Source organism: Ochotona princeps, chromosome 12, assembly GCF_030435755.1.
Source record: "Ochotona princeps isolate mOchPri1 chromosome 12, mOchPri1.hap1, whole genome shotgun sequence".
Lineage (NCBI taxonomy): Eukaryota > Metazoa > Chordata > Mammalia > Lagomorpha > Ochotonidae > Ochotona > Ochotona princeps.
The window spans coordinates 18085066-18100751 of NC_080843.1; the positions used below are offsets into that span (position 1 = coordinate 18085066).

Consider the following 15686-nt stretch of genomic DNA (forward strand, 5'->3'; position numbering starts at 1 on the left):
TCTCTTTGTCACTCTGCAATTCAGAGAAAACAAGTCTACAATTAGAGAGAAAATTAGTTTTAATTATTAATAGTAGCTAGGTAAAACTATTGAAAACTATGATTTAACCTTTGATTGATTTCTATTTCTCACATAAAGAAGTAAAAGATACCAAGTCAGAAGTTCTTTTCAAAGAAAATGCATAAATGGAGAACTTTGATTCTTTATTTCTCAAATTAGATAGCAACACAGAGAATCTATTTGGGAAAAATCATTTGCAGTTGTGACTATAAATTCTTAGAATTGTCCTTACAATGTTTTCCTGAAGTAAGTTTTGTTCCAAAATTCAAATAAACACAATATTTACATCTCTGTGTCCTCCTCTCCTATCCCATTCACCCTTTATTTTAAATGCTTGTGTAATGCTCAGTACTTCTCTCTTGCAAAGAAACAATGTTTCTCAAAGAAGTTTCTACTGAATTGTTAAAGCAGGGCCAATAAATGCACCAATTTGGCAGTTAGATGGCTATCAACTATACCAATAGATGGTTAAAAAAAAACAACAGCAATATGCACATATTTTACAGTTACAATTGTGGGACTTTTTTTTTTTCTACTAATGACAGTGTAAGACTGATGCACACTCAATGTAACACATACATCAGATTTTCAGTTCTGTTACTTCAATAGGCTAGTGAACTGTGATACAATCATTTCTTGAAATTCCAGTTCATCACAATCAGCATGATGAACAAGTGACACTATACAGTGGGTGTTGCTAAACTTGAACTTCTGTAGATTAGTTGGGTTAAATGTATTTTCCACTTACAATATATTTAGGGCACATTTCTTAGGCTGTAACCCTCTCATCGTTTGAGGACTATCTATGTCTTAAACAGAACTGAAAATAGTCCAGTTTTTTATGTTACGTAAAGATTATATTTATCACTAAGTGTCGGTGTATTTTTTTTAATATAAACCGTATTTTATATTTGAGATTTCCAACATTAGGCTACAGGATGTACATGAAAACTAAAATGGTTGCCATAGTGAAGTACATTCACATTTCACCTCTTGTAATTTTTTTCATGATTAGTAAGTTAAAATATTAAAAAAAAACCTATTCAACAAAAATACCTATTTTAATACAATCCTCCTGGCTTTCTGTAATTATACATTAAAATCTAGATTTATTTATCTTCCATATATAATACTTTGTATTTTTTGGCCCAAATCTCTGCAATTTATCCATAAACCCACTCCTATACTAATGATAACCATGACATTATTAATTTGCATTTATGGCTTACCTGATTTTTTAAGACCTCATTTAAATAATTTTTGTTTGAATACAGGAAATGTGATTGCATCAATATTTCGGCAACAATGTTATTTTCAAATAAGTATCTCAATTTACTGCTGAATAATTACTTATTAGATTAATTGCAGGAAATTTTTCCTACTGGTTTTTGTAAATATTTATTGTTAACTGATGTCCACATTTTAGAGATACAAGTGTTGCCAAAATGACAGTTGATTTTCAAGGTTGTTCAAGAGCATATTTGCATAGACCAAAAAAAAACCATTTATTCATATGGAGGTGGGTTTAAAAGGAGTAATTGTAAAATGGTATTCATAGCATGTAGCAGTAGAAAGCATAGCTGAATGGCAGGTTATGAAATGAGAGCTATCATACACAATGCCACTTACCAGCTTACTAGAACTTTCCTCAGTATGAACCTTCATATGTATCAAATGAAGTTTTGATTAGAAAACTGTTGTTGTGATGGATGTTAATAAGGAGTAAGATGAATATGAATTTGTGTGAATGTGACATTATTTGAAATGTAGTAAAACTTTAGCTTCCTTGGATTATACTATATGAAAGACAATGTACTCTCATTTGCCTGAAGTTGTGATTGTCATGAATCCTAAATTTTGTGGTGCAAATATTCCCATCCTCAAGAAAAATAATACACATGTGCATGTATATAATGTTTACATAGTAAGTGATTTATGAACATGCTTAAAATCATAAATCATAACAATAAAATAAATTTGTATAGTACAAATTATACATCCACATTTATTAAAAAGAAAGAATGGGAGAATGAATATTGTTTTAGTAACGATCCTAATGATTAAAGAACAGTATAAAAGAAGGACCAAAAAAATGAGTATTGGGAAACAGTTAAGATGTCATTTGACATGCCGACATCTCAGATTAGAGCACATGGGCTGCAGTCCTGGCTCCTCTTTCAATCACAGTAATTTTTTTAATTGCAACCGGATATTGGCTCAGAAGTTGGTTTGCTAACATCCTGTGGGATGTCCAAGCTTCTGGCTTTGTCCTGGCTCAGACCTTATGGTTGCAGACATATGAACCAGCAGAGAGAAAATTTCTCTCTCTCTCTCTCACTGCCTTTCAGAAAAGTGAAAATAAATAGATAATATTTTAAAAGAGGGACAAAATGACAGTAGAGGGCAACTATATACTTCAGAATATAAATATATATATTAAAAAAAGAGAAGGACAAATAGCAGTGTAGCAGAAAAAATACATTTGAGTAGTGGCAGTTTATCGTTGACCTAATGACAAGGTCGAGTATTATGCACTGAGTGTAAAATTAATGTCAAATACAAATGGGCTTTTCATCTGGATGACACTTGCTAATGCAAAGCATTTTTAAAAAGAAGCCATCAGCAACACTTGGGGAAAGATAATTCTGAAAAGGAGAAGTAATTCATGTCATTTATTTTAAGAGGAAAAATAAACCCTTGAGAGCAAAGCTTTCATTTCCAGGTTTAATTTTGATGAAAAAGAGTCAGATGCAGACAAAAGTCAAATAGATATTAATAATTATTTTTGTTCACCTGGAACCAAGATAGTAATTTAATTTGTATTAAGGCAAAATTGAACATTTTTCATTTTGCTGATAAAAGAACTTTGTGTAATATGGAAACTAAACCAACTTATCATTTAGTGTACTAAAAAAGAAATGGCAAACAGTGTAACTTCTATTAATAATTCTTGATATATTATATGTGTGTTAAATCTCTAACCAGAACTGTGCTTTCCAGTGTCTCTGTATCCGTGACTACTTTTTGTGGATAGAACATGAATATAAATCAGCAGTAATGCTTCTATATTTAGTCACTTAGGAACTGGTCATTGTTCCTTGTCTACCATTCTTCCCCAATCTTCTATTCAATCAAGAAGGTTAAGATGTTTTAGGAATGAAAAGAGGTGGTAGAAATCACCACATGCAAATTTACTAAGTACTATCAAATGACCCTCAGTTGAAGAGAAATAGAAAACTCAAAAGAGATAGAGAGGGGCCCGGCGGCGTGGCCTAGCCGCTAAAGTCCTCCCCTTGAAAGCCCCGGGATCCTATATGGGCGCCGGTTCTAATCCCAGCAGCTCCACTTCCCATCCAGCTCCCTGCTTGTGGCCTGGGAAAGCAGTTGAGGACGGCCCAATGCATTGGGACACTGCACCTGCGTGGGAGACCTGGAAGAGGTTCCAGGTTCCCGGCATCAGATCAGCGTGCACCGGCCGTTGCGGCTCACTTGGGAAGTGAATCATTGGATGGAAGATCTTCCTCTCTGTCTCTCCTTCTCTGTGTATATCTGGCTGTAATAAAAAAATGAATAAATCTTTAAAAAAAGAGATAGATATATAGAGACAGAGAGAGAAAGAGACAGAGAAAGAGAGTGTTTTAGTTTTAGGACAACCCCCCAGCACCTCTTTTTCTTACATTTTTCGGAAAATGTTAGGTATGTATCATTGAATATTTAATATTTTTCTTTAAATCCCTCAAAAAATTCTTTGGATTCTACTTAAAATTGCTCTAAATTCTTACTTTAATCCTAACAGAACTAACACTTGAACCTTATTTAAGAATATTGTATTTTACTTTTTTAATATTGTTTTTCTAATCTAAAGATCGTTTTAGTAATAATTCTATAATGTTACTGGTAAAAGCATTCCTAAAAATTATACCTCTTTATTTTTATGTATTTTCTACATTTTCATTTCTATGTCCTGATTACCAAGGAAAAATATATTTATTATATCTTCTACATTGATACAATTATTTTAACATATAATTCTTGGGACTTCATTTGTGTGACTTCGTGATTCAGCCTCTTTTTCCTGGTATTTTTCTGTAGTGAGGTCATGTTATGCCATTTGTTATAGCTTCCATAGAATATTTAGTATGATGGTAATAATCATTTCATCTATTTCCTGGTTTTAATAGAAATAGTTTCTAATATCTGAAAGTAATTTCCTTCAGTTCACATTTGACATAGCATAATCTTGGAAATTCTGTGTAATAATATACTTTTAATTTTTCTTAAAATTAATAAGGTTCTGTTCTCCTTAACTAAGCAAATTGCAATGGAATTTCCTAAAGCTGAACCATTTTGCATTTCTGGATACTTGTGGTTATTATTAATAAATCTTCTACTTATTTAAAAATATTCAAATATTACTTCCCTTATATAAGCCAAAATTCCAACAACTCAAGGACACATTTTCTTGGTGAAACAATGGAAAAATCACATTTTCAATCAATGCTTGACTGGAGCACCAGCTACTTCTCTGGAGACAAATGTGCAGGCCATCTGGCAAGTTGACTGCCAACACTGCAGATAATTACCATTTCACCCACTAATTCCATCTGAGAATTTATCTTTTGAACTTACTAGTAGTAGTAACAGTACCTACTTAATGGACTACAGTCTGACAGGTGAATTACAAGCAAACCATATGTATTAATTGAATCAGGCAAAAGGTATTTTTCTTCATTGACATTACTGTATGATTAAAGTCTTGGAACTCCTCCATCCTATTTGCTTATAAAATGAATACCAGACTATTTTAATTATAATCACTCCACTATGATAAACAATACTACAGATTTCTTGATCTAACTCTTATTTGGGATCTGTTATTCCAAACTCTTGTAAGCGTGTTTGCTTTTAGCTAGCACTGAAGACTGATTCACAAGCATTGATAAGGTAGAGAAGCATCAGTATCAGGACTGTTTTGTTTCAGAACAAAGAAAAATAAAGTACAGTCACACAGGTAAAAACAAATACCACAGCCGCAGACTATGCATATAGGAGACACACGCAATTTTAGATTCAGTGTCTTGGCACCGGATTCTTTATTAACTAAGCACACAGTGACATTTCTTGTTACTTTCTCCTCTATTCTTCTCTGATTTGCTGATTAAGACATCATTCTTTTTAATCAAATTAAGTTTTTTTCAATCCCATAATTATTATACTGCTCACCAATGCTTTTCTTGTGTACTTTGCCAAGATTTTGCTATAATAATTATCCCCAAACTGTTATTGCCCAAGGTAAATTAACACATACTTTCCAGTTCACAAAAAAGTTCTGAATTCTAGTTTCTCACTTCTTCCAAACTATTTTTTAACTGGAAATTAAAGAAAAAAAAAGAATGGAGAAACTTCTTGTTAACATAAATTTAGCCCATATAGCGGGCTAGATTAAGAATGAAGATATCTCATAATTAAATCTTAGAAAAACGAGACAAATAATTTCCAAAAGATACTTGATGCACCTGTTTATTAAATGATTGATCCATTATTCCCATGAATGAGTATGTGAAAGACTTTAATCTCATAATCTCTCATCAGGTTTTGCTGCAGTGTGAATCATGTTTGCTTAGCCAGCTATATCGAAGATTAGACACATGCATGAAGAAGACCGGGCAGCAGCAGATGGATTACAGAATGGACACAGAAGGTAGAAACAGATGGAGTACAGTGAACATGAAAATGATTCACCTTGGATAAGGTGATTGAGTCAGGTAGGAAAAAAAAAAGAAGTAAATGTGGAGACTACCAATTGTAGATTTAGGGTGAAGAATTTGAAAGAGTTTTTTCCCTGTGTTTTTAATTTTTTTCATAATATGTGACACAAGGCAGACAGAAGGTTTACAATTGGGATTTAGGGGATTTAAGAAAAATCAAGAAGATATAGCCAAGTTATCTTAGAAAGTACATATGTAAGTGACCAAAGTAAATACATTTTTCTATGTTGAACAACCAGTTGAAATAGCTGACATATTTTCTTTTTTGTCCTACTCAATGAAAAGCTTCTTGGTTTAGACAAAAAAAAATTACTACAAAAACCAAGAGTTTACACTGTTACCTTAAGAAAGAAAGGTAAAAAGCTGGTTAAAAATATTAAAAACCAGACAATTAATGTAAGTTTTTATAAATTTTTCTTTATTTATTTTGCATTTACCACAAGAAACCAGCAACCAATGCACCATATATACATAAATGTGGCATTTTGAAAGCTACAACAGTAAGTTTTTTATAGAGTATATATATGTAGAAATACATTGTATTATTGATGTGTTATCTTGGTAAGTACAGCATACACACAAGATTTCATTTCAATGATAATTTATAATTCATGAACTATAACTTAATAACAGAAAGTTACATTGCTTATCTAAAATCATTCTTTAGGATGGTGGGAAAATGGTTATTTTATGGATCCAGATACTTGGAGTTTGAGCAGAATTCTGTACTTTCAGCGATATTTCAATCATTATTAATACCAACATTTAAATGTTTATAGGTCAATCAGATGATATTAAATTATAATACAATGCAGCAGCAACTACAACAAGAACACACTCAGTGACTTAAAGCTGCAAGAGTTGTTTGCTTGATTTTGTTTCTTCTCAATGAAGTTAACTATTAGCTCATGTTCCTTCAGGCTCCTGAACTGCATCTTTCTTATAATATAGTGACTATTACAATGGATGTCTCTGAAATCTAAAAATATCAGACATCAAAACATGTTTTGTGCTGTCTTTGGAATTTGTCTAACCACAAATGAGACAAATCACTGCCACTCAATTTTCCCTGGAAATAATCAAGTAGAGCAATAGAGCTCGATAATGATAGAAGGGAAAGCATTCAAAATCCCTGGATAAAAAGGAAAAGCTAGATCCCTTGTGAAAAACTCCAGTGTGTACTACATTCCTGTAAAATAAAAGACATTGAAGTTTCTTATTGTGTAAATGCCAAAGCTTCCAAGCAAACATTAATTTTTATTAGTCATTCTTGCTAGAAAAATTAATTTGCATTCACTGTTTCCCATGTCAACCAAACACCAAAGTTGAATTTGGAATTCAAACTACCGTGTAACATTTGGATGAGGAAAAATACTTTATTTTTTTCCAGGTTAAAAATGGAGAAATACTCCTTATGGAGTTAACTGAATGTAAATGGTACTATAAATTTGATTCCAGCTCTCTTGAAAATAAATTCCACATTTATATGCTTCTGTAATTAGTTCCAATCAGAAGGCTATAAATATGTAAAAATTTTACCCATCTATCACTTGCGTTTCTAGTTTAAAGCTCTTCAGCTGAAATGACAAACAAATGCTGAGCAGAAATTGCCTCAATGTGGATTTATCTAGGATTAAAATAAAAGCTACAGATGACTACTCCCATGTTCTTGAGTTTTAAAACCTATTTTACCTTTTACTGAATATAGTAATCATTGTTCTGCAAAAATCAGAGGTGACTAAAGAAACAATATTACCTTAGAATTGAAAGGAAATTTCCCGTTATTAAGGGAGGCTTGGAAGAGGGGAATGAATGCTTTTTATTCATCACCTAGAAGATTGCCCAATGAGAGTGACAGCAGAACGGGAAGATGAAATTGCTTATTAAACATCTAATTTCAAGACTATTTGGGGTTGTTGTTGCCTTTTTGTTTCAGTATAATTCTTTTATTTAAGCCATGGTGTTCAATGTAGTTTTACGTATGAAAAATGTCAAAAGGCTAATACACATCCAGGGGAGGCAGCAATATTGTACATAGGCATCTAACCTTTTAGAAATCAAAAGAAGGGATGAATCGTGTTGTGTAAGGAAGCAATGCTTTCCACATCACAAATAGTGAAACTTGTAAATATGAAAGCTGTCCTCACTCATGAAATTTTCACAGATGAACCTCATCTTGTGTTTTAGGGGAAAGTGATGAGATTTATCTCAATATAAATCTCCCATATAAGTAAAAACAGAAAGTCAATAAAATATTATATATAATACATAATTATTGGGGCTGGGATTGTGGCACAACTGGTTAAGTCACCACCTCAACACCAACAACTCAAACGGACACCAGTTTCAGTCTGAGCTGCACCACTTTGGATCTAACTCCGTGTAAATGCACCTGGAAAAGCAGCAGAAATGACCCAAGTATAGTGTGCCTGGCATCCATGCAAATAACCAAGATAAGCTCTTGTTTCCTGGCTTCAAACTGGCCTAGGCCCAATCTTTGAAGCCATTATGAAAAAGTGGATGGACGAGATGTCTCTATCTCTCCATGACTCTCTCTGTAACTCAGATTTTCAAATAAATAAAATAAATCTTTTAAAAATGTAAATTCTATGGATCTCCTAATCCTAAGGGTTGTCAAAATGACGTATTGAAGAACACACACTATTTCAAATATGTGAGCTGCACTCAGTGCAGCTACATGAATAAAGATACCCCAAATAGCCACAAACAACAGCAATTAATTATTGCAGTATGATTGTGATAATCAAAAGTAGGTTTGATCTAACAAAACCACTTTTAATTGATGGATTTATTTTAGCTCAGCCAATGAGATTCTTATCTATCTTAGTTTAAACATCCCTTTTCACAATCTTGAGAGAGTCCCAAGGCTATCACCTTTTGAAGGATTCCTTCTTTCAGGTCTTGAGAACTCTCTGGGATGGTTTAATTCCTGAATACTACCAGACTTCAAAATAATAACTATCTTCAGTTCTTCTCAAAATATTCAAAACAACTGAAGGAGTTGGAAATTCTCCCAAATTCCTTCTAATACTCCAACATCACCTTGACTCCACAACCAGAAAGAGATACAGTGGATGAAAAGAACTAAAGACCAATATTCCCGAAGAACATATATGCAAAAACACTCAATGAAATACTAGCTTTTGGGTTCCAACAACACATCAGGAAAATCACTCACCTTGACCAAGTGGGATTTGTACATTTTGCAGGGATGGTTCTTCATGTCAGTCAATAAATGTGACATATAATCTTAACAAATTGAAGAATAAAATATTTGTATCTTGATAGATACAAAGGAAATATTTGATAAAGTACAACATACTTTCATAATAAAACCAGACTTCCTATGGAGTTTATCAGTTATGATTTTTTTGCCCCACAACTGTGATTTTGTAGTTGCATAAATCAAATCGCAGGCCAAATTCTTGACTTCTGTGCCATTTCTTTAGATGAGAGTATCTTTACACTTCTTCGTAATGTTATATGATTTTTTAAAAAGATTTCTTTATTTTATTGGAAAGACATATATACACAGAGAAGGAGAGACAGAGAGGAAGATCTTCCGTCTGATGATTCACTCCCCAAGTGACCCCAACAGCCGGTGCTGCGCCGATCCGAAGCCAGGAACCAGGAACTCCTTTCTGGGTCCCCCACGTGCGTGCAGGGTCCCAAAGAATTGGGCCATCCTCAACTGCTTTCCCAGGCCACAAGCAGGGAGCTGGATGGGAAGTGGAGCTGCCGGGATTAGAACTGGCGCCCGTATGGGATCCTGAGGCGTTCAAGACGAGGACTTTAGCCGCTAGGCCACCGTGCCGGGCCCTATATGATGTTATTTAAACACTGTCTTTCCAACAAGTAGAAAATTTTTGAATCTGGTACAAAATCATTGATGATCTATATGGGTTTATTAAATGATGATTATATTTGCATTTATCATCAGGAAGTATATGTGTCACAAATAAGACACATTTTACAAAGCTTTATGCATTGACTTACTTGAATGAAAACAACAAAAACTCAAGCAGTGAGATATAGATATAGTTTTCATTATAATTGATGCCAGAATTAATGCTGTATTACTTGGCATTCATAAAATGTTTAGTAAAAAGAAATAACAATTACTCAACATGTAATGCATTAATTTTTGTGATGAAATGTAATTGCATTGTCACATTTATTTTGTCTTTCTCATCCTTACATTTATGATTTAACATTCTTTTTTATGCTTGAGAGTTAAAAGTAAATTTAAACCATCTACTTGGGTACCAATGGGAAACAGGGAAGTACGTAAGATTAGAAGTTCTTAAAGAAAAAAAAGTAACAAATTCAGATATTAAAATATGAAAGAATAAATGGTGGAAGAGGAAGATAATAAGGAAGAAAGAAAAATAAGGAGAAGGATAAAAAACATGTGAGATGTAGGATATTGAGTAGGATTAAAATTGGATTACTGCTATCCATTCCATAAGGACTGTGAAACAAGAATAACTCTTCCATGGAAGACAGCTGGATTAGTGATGATTAGCTGAATTATATGCAACAATACTAGTTATTTTATGTAAGCAAGGTGGCATAAATATCATATAAGTATGATGGCTAAGCAAAATTAGTGAAGATTATACTGAGGATTAAGTAACATTTTAACCAACGAATCTTCAAATTCTAGTAACTGGAAGTAGCTTAACACACTTCTGTGTTACAGGAAAGGTTTCTGTGAGGATAAGTGGAAGAACAGTGTCTGATGGTTGAGCACTTCAAAGTCTTTACCCCAATCTTGTCACATACTTTTCAGCCTGCATAGAAACTCTGCATTCACCTAGGATCCAACAAGTAAAGACACGATGCCCGGGACAGCATGAGACCTCCGATTGGCATCACTCAGACAGTGTCATGCTCATGTTCAATAAGTGTTTAAATATTTTCAATATAATCACTTCATTGTTAAAGATAAAATGAGAACCTTAATGATGAGTCAGTGCGAAAGAGATCTTAGAATAACCTTCAGGACTTTTAAATGCACTCTTGAGTTTAGCTTTGGCATGTGAATTTCATGATTAGAAATATACCAATATCAAACCCTCTAGGGGTGAGAGTGTGAAAGGATGGAGGGGGAAACATTCCTACCTTTCTTTCAGAGTAGAATAGAGGGCTAGTACGCCATGAATGTTAAATATTAATTCTCAGAACACGAGAATCAAATTTAGAGCTCTCATCTGGTCACACAATATTGAAATAGTGTCTAGACTTACTGATTGGCATCTGAATGCCTGTTTCTCATTAAGGTATAATACCCTAGCTAAACAAGAAAGTAGTTGAGTCCTCAAATGAGATTTTCCATTCAGAGCTGGTATAATTTTGTTCTCTTTTCACTGAGGTCTATTATCACTTTGTCAAATTATACCACTATAACATAAAATCCAGTTGTAAGGATTTCAAATTTAGACTTGGCAGCATTTAGCACAGTTTTATCTTGCTCCAAAATTCTCTTTTTCTACAAGAAGCTAAAGATTTTTACCCTATCAACAGTAAGCAGGCAATTGAATACATAATTACTGCAGCGATAAGTAATAAACTTTGCAAACTTATGCACTAAGGTAATGTGTATTAGTTTTCTCTCAATTTCTTTTCCTCTAACCTGTTGTTGTCATTTCTGCTTTTAATATTAAAATTCATCCATGATATTAAAATGATTAATGTGATAGTTTAAATTCTCTGCCCAGTGATTAGCAAAATCTCCTCTATGTAAAAAAAAAATGTTCTGATAATTAGTAGATCTTGTAGTATCCAATTAATGTTGGGTGTATTTCAAGTCCTTTTCATGCTTCTAGCAAATTACTCAAGCTATGCATGAGTTATAAATAAATTCACATTTTATATACTGTGGAATATAAACTAATGGGTTATACATGGAAGTCTTTAAAAAAATCGACAGCTACTGATATTAGATTTTATTCACTGACTATTTTATGTTTAACATTAATGCTGAAATGAAAAACTTAGATCTACAACACCATTAATCTATGTGACTAAGCATTACAATAATTTCTTGTTCTTTTGTTTTTGTATTATCTCTTTAAATGTCATCACTGTTGGTCTGACTCCTAGAGAATTAATTCTTCACACATTTTATTTGTTCTACACAAATAGCACAAAAACGTCCCACCATAAATTCTACTCACAGTTAGAGCTTAATGATAAATACATTCTAGTTCCCTGCTACTTTCAATGATGAAATCCTGTTAGCACTGAATTCTCACTTTACTATTCCAGGACCAATGAATAACATTTATTGTTTTATAAGCTTACACCAACTCAATCTGCCTGATTCATAAAACAGCTATGCACCATTTAGAAGCATTTCTCAGTGGAAGAGACTGACTTCATTCATTACCCTTTCTTTTCTTCAAACTACAGCATGAACTTTGAGTTATAATCCAACTTTTAAGAAGTTCTGATAGTTTCTGAATAACTAAGCTAGGAATAATCTCTGAAAATATGTTCAAATGTAGACTGATATCTACTTTTGGAAGTACATTCAAAAGTAGATTGATGTTTTTATTCCAAACTATGTTCAAACTTAGATATGTTTGAAAGGAAAAGATGTCACTCATTTTCAACGACTAGTTCTGCCACTGAAATGTGCTTACATACTTCCAAGAACAAAAGCTTCATAAATGAACATTTATACACAAGTGCTGCACTGGCTAGTATTCATAAATATGGGCAAATAATATAAATCCTGTGTCTACATATTAATTAGAAATTGAAAGTTACAGTTAGTTTTTGCAAAGTCCCTACTTTCTTTAAATTTTGTAACACATCAATCCAAAAGGCACATGGATGAAACAATAAAATTAAATGGGTAACATTAAAACTTGTAAAAATCTATATTGTTTAGCATGTTTTCCAAAGAATGCTGTTATTTCACTATGGTAATACTGAAAACCAAAGAATGTTTAATATGGTTTAGTTAGGAATATATCAATATAAATAATTTTCTTAGTCACTGATTCATATTGATCCTTAAAATAAAAAAATATTTGAGTTAATTTTTGTATCATGATTCAGAATCAAAAAGTTAGTTATTATTAGCATTTTACTATGTATTGTTGATAGACAAATAATCATAATAAACCCATGATTAGCACTTACCAAATGTTTTAAAAACATAATGGAAAATGAGCTACTGGAAGAAGTAGATTTATATAAAATAATCCAGAATTCTAATGAACAATTGTAGGACACACTTCCAAAGAGGACAGTATTTGTAGGTTGAGACAGCTGATCTATATCTTCAGTTTGTAATACTCAGATAATACCATCTTAAAAAAAATAGACAGCCTTTTACGTAAACATCATCAAAACCCTGGACCAATTTGTATAATTGTGGTCCAAATGTGAGTCTTTACATCAACCTGAAGATGAAAAAGTAACAGAGAAGATAGTGGGATCAAAGTTGACATGGGTATTTAGGGAATAAATTTGTATTATATTTTTTTGTCTTCAGCAATGATTTAGGGTGAACAAACAGTGAATGTTTTCATCAAAAGATTCCTTATATATTAATAGGATAATTTTGGATGCTGATTAAGGTCAAGGACAAATAATAGGAAGCTAAGTACGAAGATAGTCCCATAATCCAAATGAGAAACAATGATGTATTGCATCATATAGTAGCTTGAGGTTGTAAGTAACTTGTTTCTGTCTTTATTTTGAAAATTGGGCTTGTAGATTTGTCTAGTCAAAGAAACAAAAATTCAGGATTTAGAAGGGAGCAATTAAGGATAATGCTAAGAATGATGGTATGAACTACTCTGAAAATAGAATTTCCATTTGAGTAGATGGGTGATGGTATAATAGGAGGAAGAACAGGAAACAGTGGAGTGGTAGCCCAGTGTGGGACATCAAAGAATGGAGGCTTCAGGTGAATAATAGGCACGTAATACGGATGGCCTGATTTGAATTATGGTAAGAAGTTAGCACATGTCTTTAAATAATTGACATCATTAGATAATTATGAAATAACTTGGAGAGAAGAGTAAGAAAAAAATTTAAAAAGAGGATTAGGGAGGGAGAAAGGGAGGGAAAGAGGAAGGCAGAATGAGAGGGAAGACAGACAGACTCAGGGTTTCATGTCCTAACTTAGTCTCACTACAGCATCAGTACAGTTTAACAGTAGGTTGAGTTATTGAGGTTTTAGTTCAAGGACCAGCTAAGTAGATTAGGACAGTTTGCTGGAGAGTACAGATAAAAATGAAGCAAGTGGAGTTTACTATAAGCCAAGCAAAGAAAGTAGTTCTGGCAACAGAATCACTCACTTCTGTATATAGATTCAGTAAGACAAAGTTAAAAGTCGGCCAATAAATTTAGTGCAACGAAAGTAATACAGATCTGACTATCATCATTCAGCCTGATCCTCTAACAATGGGGTACCTAAATAATAAGTCCCCGATCATGAATATTATGTACATTAAGCTTCCCAACAAAAATAGGAAAAAGAACACAATAAAAATGTCTCTTGAGTTATAAGAAAATAGTGTGTCACTTAAAATACACTGCAGACAAAATGCACAGTAAAAGCATAATGTCAAGTAAGTACAAGAACTTGTACAGCATTGGAAGGCTATCCATAACTGTAGACAGGAAGAATCATTAACACATTAATGTTTGGATTTTATTCATTTTAAAGTATATAAATATCTGATTAATAGTCATTTTAAGGCATAGAAATATCTGATTCAAATTGTTTTTTTAATATTTTTATTGCATTTTTTGAATTAATTTATACATTAATTACATTGTATTACGTGACAGTTTCATAGGTACTGGGATTTTCCCCACCCCTCCCCAAACCCACCCCCCATGGTGGATTCCTCCACCCCGTTGCATAACCACAGCTCAAGTTCATTTAGGATTCCCTCATTGCCAGCATATAACAAACATATAGTCCAGCGTCCCATTGTCCAGTCAAGTTCAAAACCTTCTCAGGGAGACCCCCTCTGGTCTGAAGGCAGAGCCAGCAGAGTATCATCCCGCTCCGTCAAAAGCTCCAACATACCATCAGCAGCAATCCAGGTACAATGAGGCAGGTGCAGAGTCCACTGATTGACATAGTTCATCATAGAGTCTCCCCTTGCCCAGTGTTTCGCTGTCAACATACAGCTGAGGTGGTTGGTTGATCTACTCCATCTTCCATCTTTTCTTGGTTAATGTTCTGTTTCCTCCATTTTGATTGAAGGGATCCCCAAAGAGACTTTGAGGTGTTCCCAGATTAGGTTCCTATATGTATTAGCAAGCACAGTGCTCGACTCAGTCCATCACCCCATCAGCTGGTGGTTGCAACCGCTGGGTTGGTTCTATTCTCAGCCCTGACCTCCACCGGAACCAATGAGTATTGCAGTCCATTCCGGCTCTGCCCATCACACACTCGACCCTCACCTAAACCAGTGGGATGTGTGCTGCTTGGGTGCTGCGTTCCTAACAGGCACAGGCAGCCTCGCCTTGGCATTTTGTGTTGTGTACTGTGTTTATCGCAACTGAACCTGGCCAGACCCCCACACAGCTCCAGCGCTCAGACTTGCCAGTGTATGGCGCGAACTGACTCAGCCTGGTCTGCCCTCAACCCGAGCCAGATGTATGCCAGTGGGACACTTTCCATAGCCTCTTCTGGGTTGTTTTCCTCCATGGTTCCTGCGCTTATTTGTAGGGTCAGTGTCCTGTCAGAGGAACTGTTCAGGTTCTTCCATCAGACCCCTCCTGGAGTCATGTTTCACACATACCAGCAGGTCCATGGGCCAGCACCACTCATTCCATCTCTTGCCCCAGCACGAGCAGCAG

At 34.1% G+C, this 15686-nt stretch overlaps 1 long non-coding RNA gene across 1 annotated transcript in view; it reads left to right on the plus strand.

Moving 5' to 3' along the window:
* LOC131481529 (uncharacterized) overlaps window positions 1-15686 on the plus strand; it is a 161073-nt gene that overhangs the window by 114432 nt on the left and 30955 nt on the right. The window contains exon 3 of the long non-coding RNA XR_009246365.1: window positions 5653-5825. This is a non-coding gene — a long non-coding RNA (uncharacterized LOC131481529). The remainder of the gene's footprint in view (window positions 1-5652; window positions 5826-15686) is intronic.